A 7,198-nucleotide genomic window follows, 5' to 3' on the forward strand; every position below is an offset into this window, starting at 1 on the left:
CGGTCCTGCGCCCGCCGGGCTGGGCCCGGGGGCTCTGAGCGCCGGCACGGGGGGAGGGCCGAGCTGGGATGTGCCTGAGGGGGGCACAGCCGCCGTTATGAGGGGAACGCTCGCGGACTCGGCCCTCGCGGCCTTCAGGGCCTCAGCGCTCCCGGCCCTGGTCCTCCCGGCCTCGGGGCTCCCGGTCCCGGCCCTCACGGCTCCAGCCCTCATGGCTCAAGCCCTCACGGCTCCGGCCTTCAGGGCCTCAGCGCTCACCGCCCTCAGCCTCAGGGCTCCTGGCACCGGCGCTCAGGGCCCTTCTAGCCCTCCCTGTCTCAGCCCTCCTGGCCTCAGATCTCCCAGCCCCTGTGCTTCGAGCCCTCCGGCCTTCCCGGCCCTGCTGCTTCCCACCTCAGATTTCCAGGGCTTCAGTGTGACCTCCTCCTGCCCACCATCGACTGAGAAATGGAACCCCACCGTGGTTCCGAAAACGAGCGGTTTTGTTTAAACGAGAACGCGGGGATCCAGGAATCTGATACATCATGTCATGGGTAGGGGCATGGAGCCCATCAGTGTGCTGTGGAGGGGACACACTGCACGGGAGGGAGGTGACAGCCTTCACTGGCTCCCGGTAAGCAAGGCCTGGATGTAAGGAAAGGTCTCAGGTTTGGGTGGCCTTAGTAGCCAGATTAAAAGCGTTTGCTCCCAGTGACCAGGAAATGAAAATACAATGGATACGGCACCTGTACTCCCCAAGGAACAAAGGATTCAGTGTCAGTGTAGAGAGTTTTAATGGAAATAAATATTTTTCCATGGGAAGTGTCTTGTCAGAGCTCAAGAATTCTGTGTCACTGCAGCAATAAGTTGCTAAAACATGAATTGACAGCATTCCTCAGTGTAAAGTTGTGTTTTGTCACCACGAGTACCTGACATTTGGTGTTGGGACTCCAGAGCCTCGGCACTCTAAAAACCACTGTCATCATAGGGAATAACAAATGACAATCATCCTCATGCCTGGAATACCAGGAGCTGAATCACTGCGGATCAATGCCCTGGAAACATTAGGAATAAATCCAGTTTGAGTTTATATTTATAGCAGCTGCTCAGGACTGAGCCTGCTGTGAAGCACTGGCTCAGAGTTCCCTGCTGTGCAGTCCTTCCTGCTGGCAGCTCCTTGAGATGCTTCCAGGCACCCAACCAGTCTCTGGAGAAGGATTTGGGGATTTGACATTGAGCTGCTCCACATAATTCACCTGCACTCACCTGCTCCTCATCCACTGGGGAAGTTCTTTTTGTGCCAGGAGCTTGGAATAACTGAGTGGTGTGTAGATCCCATTTTTTCTTCATCCTCCAAGGTTCTTGAGCTGCCAGTGACAGTTCATAAAATCATAGAATGGTTTGGGATGGAAGGGACCTTAAAGGTTAAACAGTCCCACTCCCTGCCATGGGCAGGGACACCTTCCACTAGCCCAGGTTGCTCCAAGCCCCATCCAGCCTGGCCTTGGACACTTCCAGGGATTCAGGGGCAGCCACAGCTTCTCTGGGCAACCTGTGCCGGGGCCTCCCCACCCTCACAGGGAAGAATTCCTTCCCAATATCCCATCTAAATTTACCTTCCTTCAGCTTAAAGCCATTCCCCCTTATCCTGCTGCTCCAGAGCCTTGTAAAAACTCTCTCTCCACCTTTCTTGCAGGCTCCAAAAAATTACTCTTGGAGGTTCTCAGGGCATGTTCATTGCTCAGCTCATCAGTAGCAGACACGAGGTGCCCCCTCACCAACTGCAAGTTCCAGTGACTTCCCAATTAGTAACAGCTCTCCCACCTTCCCAGCAGGACCCTGGAGCCTCCGGGACTGCAGCACGGAGCTTCCTGGGAGAGAGACAGTGTGAAACTGCAGCTCCCAGAATAAATGCCAGCCAGGAAAAGCACACACTGATCCCACTCTGGGGAGGTTAGGCTTCTCCCACCTGCCTTCAGAGCCCCGAACTGCAAGCTCATCTTTTTATGCATGATGGGAAGGCACAGGAAGAAAACAGGGATGATGTTTTATAATGTGTCCTAGAGGTACGAATCCATCTTCCTGAGCTGAATAAAATTCCATGTCAGGGAAAAAAAAGCCCCACAAATACTGCACAGCACCGTGTCCTGGTGCATTCTGGTGCTAACATTCCCTAACATATCCCTGCTCAGGTGAGACCCCACTTGCAGTGCTGCCTCCAGCTCTGGGGTCCTTGTCTTCCAGCACAGGAAGGACAAGGTGTCCAGAGGAGGCACCAAAATGATCGGAGGGTTGGAGCACCTCTGCTATGAGGAAAGGCTGGGAAATTTGGGATTGTTCAGCCTGAGGAAGGGAAGGCTCCGGAGAGACGTAATCGTGTACCTGAACGGAGCCTACAGGAAAGGTGGAGAGGGAATATTTACAACGTCCTGGAGTGACAGACAAGGGGGAATGGCTTCCCACTGCCAGAGGGCAGGGTTAGATGGGATATTGGGAAGGAATTCTCCCCTGTGAGGTTGGTGAGACCCTGGCACAGGTTGCCCAGAGAAGCTGTGGCTGCCCCTGAATCCCTGGAAGTGTCCAAGGCCAGGTTGGGCAGGGCTTGGAGCAACCTGGGCTAGTGGAAGGTGTCCCTGCCCATGGCAGGGGATGGGACTGGATGAGCTTTAAGGTCCTTCCAACCCAAACCATTCTGTGATTCCATGATTCTGTATTTCTTTAGGAATGTGGCATTTCTTTAGGAATGTGGCATGTTTCCTTGGCACTTTTGGTGCCTTACTGAGTCTCTCCACTCATGATTTGCTTTTATGTGAGTGTGGGGGTGACACAGGTGAAGCTGCAGCACTGCCAGGCAGGATTGTTCCATTAGGGCCCGTCAGGGGCTGATGGGGATTTTAAGCAGTAACTAAAACGGGCTCTCAAAAGCCTGGGATAGAAAATGCTCCCAGCATAAGCTCATCTGTGCTTTGCTTATGTCCTTCCCGCAGCATTCCAGCTGGAAGCCTGGCCACATGCTCTTTGCTTAATGCCTATAAATCCACAGCCGTGCTCCACGTTGCTCCCCATCACGGCTCGGATGGATTCGTGGATCAGGAGGAGAGGAGAGTGTTAGGAATGCCCCAGGTGTGTCCTGTGTGTGCTGCAGAGCACAGGGGTGCAGGTACCTGCACGGGAGGCAGGCACAACCAGCAGCCCTCGTTCCCAAACAGCCCTTGTGGAACTTCCCTCGGCCCTGCTGCCACGGCCGTGGCTGTGCTGCGCTGCTCTGCGGTCACTCCCGAGCCTCTTCCCAACGTTCCCGGCTCTCTGGCAGCTCAGCTTCCTCCCTTTGCCATTCTCCCTGTCGCTTTATTACTCCCTAAGCGTGCTATAAGCTCTGTGGTCGATACCTCTTCCCACCTGTCCCGGGTTTTCCCCTGCGGGAGTCCTGTCTGCTGAGTAATGCCCGTCCTGTCATTCCCCAGGAGCTCCATTTCCCCGGCATACGCGGATCTTGCCTCTCCGTGACTCATCTCTTTCCGGATCCTCTGCATCCAAGCAGCAGCATGCTGGGGGTGATAGTAAATCTTGGAGTGAAGGCAGGATTTTATGGATGTGCTGATTCATCTTTCCCGGGAGCAGAGCTCTGTTATGTAAATGCCAACAGCAGCCGTGGCAGAGAGGAGGGAGGACGGACTAATGAGCCAGAGAAGGATTCAGGAGCAGAGATGCTTTAAGGATTGGAACAGTTTCCTTCCATACTGTTCTTTAAATAAATAGAAATTGAAGTTTTTAAGGGATTTTAGGAGTAGGAAGTAACACTCAAATACCCATCACTTCACCCCATTTGGTGTTGTAGAAAGATTTACTCTGAGTTGTAGTTGAGAGGAAACACAATCCTCTGTTTAATTTGATTATGAAATTACATGAACTTCCCCACTGTCAGCTTGGAACACCAGGTAAAGGTGTCTCTCATATTTTATTTATGCTTTAGTGTCCTGATGAGTCAAATCCTGACCTCTGCTTTAACAGTGGAAACATGATTGTGGTTTGTCACAGCCAGAAATGTACATTTACAAATAAAAAAACCCCAACGTTTAGAGTGGAATTGTGCAGGTGTGGTGGATTGTACCTGGATTGTACCTTTCCAATAAATGTAGCTGGGGACGCACATGTCTGAGTGCAGCTGGATTTAAACACTGGAACAAAGTAAGCATTTTCAGCCTTTTTTTTTTATATTTTCCATGGACATTTTATAGAATATCCTGAGTTGGAAGGGACCCACAAGGATTTCTATCCTGCTCATCTTGGGCTTTTTGTATGGAGCTAAATTTAATTAAATTAAATTAAATCCAAAGTTTTGTTTAGCTGATAAAAAAACCCCAAGAGGTGTTTAAAAGGAATTTAGGAGTTGGTGCCTTGTGCTGCACAATTGTGAGCAAATAGGGACATTGAAAAGTCATTGCTTTAAGATCTCTAAATACAGCAAACTCGGATTTTCGAATCATAGTTATTCTAATAAATATACGAGGTGCAAAATAATTAGCACTAATTACAGTTGCTGGAGTGCAGAGCTCCTGTGTGCAAACCCACATCCTGTTTTGCAGGACAAATATCCCAATTTCTGCTTCTTCCTGGGGGGTTTCTCCCTCAGTGAGAGCTGTAAATAATAACTAAATAGCTGTTAGATATTATACAAGATGTGCTCTAGGTTTTTTGCTGGTTTTAATAATTTAGTATTTCATTTCCCTGCTGCATCATTCCAATCATTCCTCTAGATGGTGCCCGATATCCAAGAGTTGGGTGTAACATTATCCTGTAGGAAAGGCGATGGAGGAGCAGCCAGGACGCCGCTCGCCTTTGTTTCGGAATTCTGTCACATAATAGTTCATCTCCTTGATAAATGACTTGTTCTGCATGATGTAAATATGATGTTTCTTCCTTTTGAGAATCCTAAAATCCACTCACCAGAGCCTAAATTCCACGTGCCTGCAGCGGTGTCCTCCCGTGCTCCATGGACAGATCCGTATCTCATATTCCTTATGGCAGCCATTAGTGTGAGCTGGGAGCAGCTGGATGCTCTGTACAGCCCTGCTGCAGCTGGGGGGGTTAACCCGCCTGCTTTGCAAAGAAATTCAGTTCCTGACTATTATTTACACATTTTCCTTGTCTCTGTTTTACACAGAAATGCACAATTTCAGTTATGGATGAAACGCCCAGGGAAAGGGGCGGCTCTGTGTCCCTGTGTGCTCAAAGCTCCGCCAGCAGAAGGACCAGGGGAATAAAGTCAGCGTCAGGTCCATCCTTGGCATCTCAGAATTCCGACTTTGTCCCTCAAAAGTGCCTGGAACCCCCCAGATTTTACAGCAGGAAAATTACTCCTGGTTGTAAGTGATAAAGTGTGTTTTGGTCTTGTTGGTGTTACTATTGCAGTCAGCACATCCCTGTCTAAGGGATTCAGACCCGTGTCCTCAGGATCCCCTGGGTGGGATCAAGCTCCCTGTTCCCAACCTTTTCCAGCTTCTCCCAAGGTGCCCATGGCAGCTGCCAGGCTGGGGGTCCCCTCCACAGGGGTCTGGTCCCAAAAATACCTGCTGGTATCCCCTGCTGGGCTGACTCAGCAACTTCAAGTCATGGTAAATATTTTAAAATAAGCCTTTCATGTTTGGTTTGTGATTTTTGTCAGTTTTAGAACCAAATCCTGCATCTTTGACTTCTTCTGGAAGTGTGAGCACACAGTGCCCTACTGCAACTGGGATTTAATCATCTCTCTCCCTGAACATGCAAATTTTACTGGAACTCCCCCAGCCAAGTATATAATTTTAATAAAATTACATCCCTGTGTATGCCATACCCTTTCTTCCTTAAGTTTTGAGGATTTTTATGTTTTATTTATATTTTTCATTTTACAAAAACATTAGAAATATTGGGAAGGGGCACACCAGGGTTGGTTAAAATTGCTGCTTTTATTGAAATAAAAAGTTTTAAAACAGTTTGATGTATTTTTTATATTTATTAATATCCCTAACATGCAGACATTGTAAATAAGCTCATTAATACTCTTTAAATGCAGTCTCATAAAATTAAATATCAATTACTGTATGAGGTGATAGATTAGAAAGCTGTGCTAAGTTTTCCCAAAAGGAATCTGAGTTTATGATGATCTTTCTAAGTCACGAATCATGGAATCCCAGGATGGGATTTTGGAACATTTCTCGAAGTGCTGTCCCATACAGGAATTTTCTTCCCATTATTTTCATTTATTCAGTTTAAAGCCACTTCTAGTGATTCTAGTTTGAGGTGATTTCTCCCTCTTATCCTTCATTAAGAAAAGCTTTAACATGGAAGCCTCCGTAAATTCCTCTGTGGAAAAGAGACTCCCATTTTTCATTTAGTTCTTGCACTTCCATCATTTACTGGACATAACACGTTCCCCTGTGGCCTTCCAGCTTTGTATCTCTGGGAAAAGTCTTTCCCCCGATATCCTGAGTTCAGATTTCAGAATCACTTTTTTATTTTTGGCCATAAATTGTTAGAGTTTGAGGCATAACCTGCTAGAATATGTTTCCTGTCCTCTCCATTTGGAGAGGACTTGAACTCTTGGAAGGCCCTTTAAAGCTTTTTTTGATAGAAGGACTAATTTAATTGAACCTCTGGTGAAGTGGTTTCCAACACCTGCAAGTTCTTTCCTTTTTGGCTTTCTTTTACACCAATAAAAGAGCTTTTATTTAGAGTTTGGGAAGTCCCCAAGTTCTGTGGGTTTAGTTTCTGATGGGACCTCTGAGGCCATAGGTGGGAGATGAAGCTCATGGTGGCCATAAAATCAGAATTGTGTCCTTGGTCCTTATTTCCCTGAGGTGTTTCACTGTTATCCCTGGGTTATAATAAGTGTGGAATGCAATTGCACAGACTTATGGGTGGAAAAAGGCATCTCTTGATATTCTCCACATTGTCCTTGGAGTCTTAAAGGTCCTGCCTTTTCCTGTTGAGGATTCTCTTCTCTCCATGTGTTTCCTGCTGTCTCTCTGGACACCTTTCCCTCCCCTGTTCCTGTGGCCATCAGTAGATCTGAGTCTCTTGAAATATTTCCCTTTCTTTGCTCCCTCCTCCTGTTTGGTGACTGAATTTGTTACAGGCAACACCTTTCAGACTTTGAACTTTCCTCTAAACCCTCCTTCCCATCTTGACTTTGCTGCTGCCTATGGGCTATTCCAGCCCCCCATTTCCTTGGATTTGGATT

The sequence above is a fragment of the Neopelma chrysocephalum genome, unplaced genomic scaffold (assembly GCF_003984885.1).
Source record: "Neopelma chrysocephalum unplaced genomic scaffold, ASM398488v2 Primary Assembly neopelma1_81, whole genome shotgun sequence".
Taxonomy (NCBI): Eukaryota; Metazoa; Chordata; class Aves; order Passeriformes; family Pipridae; genus Neopelma; species Neopelma chrysocephalum.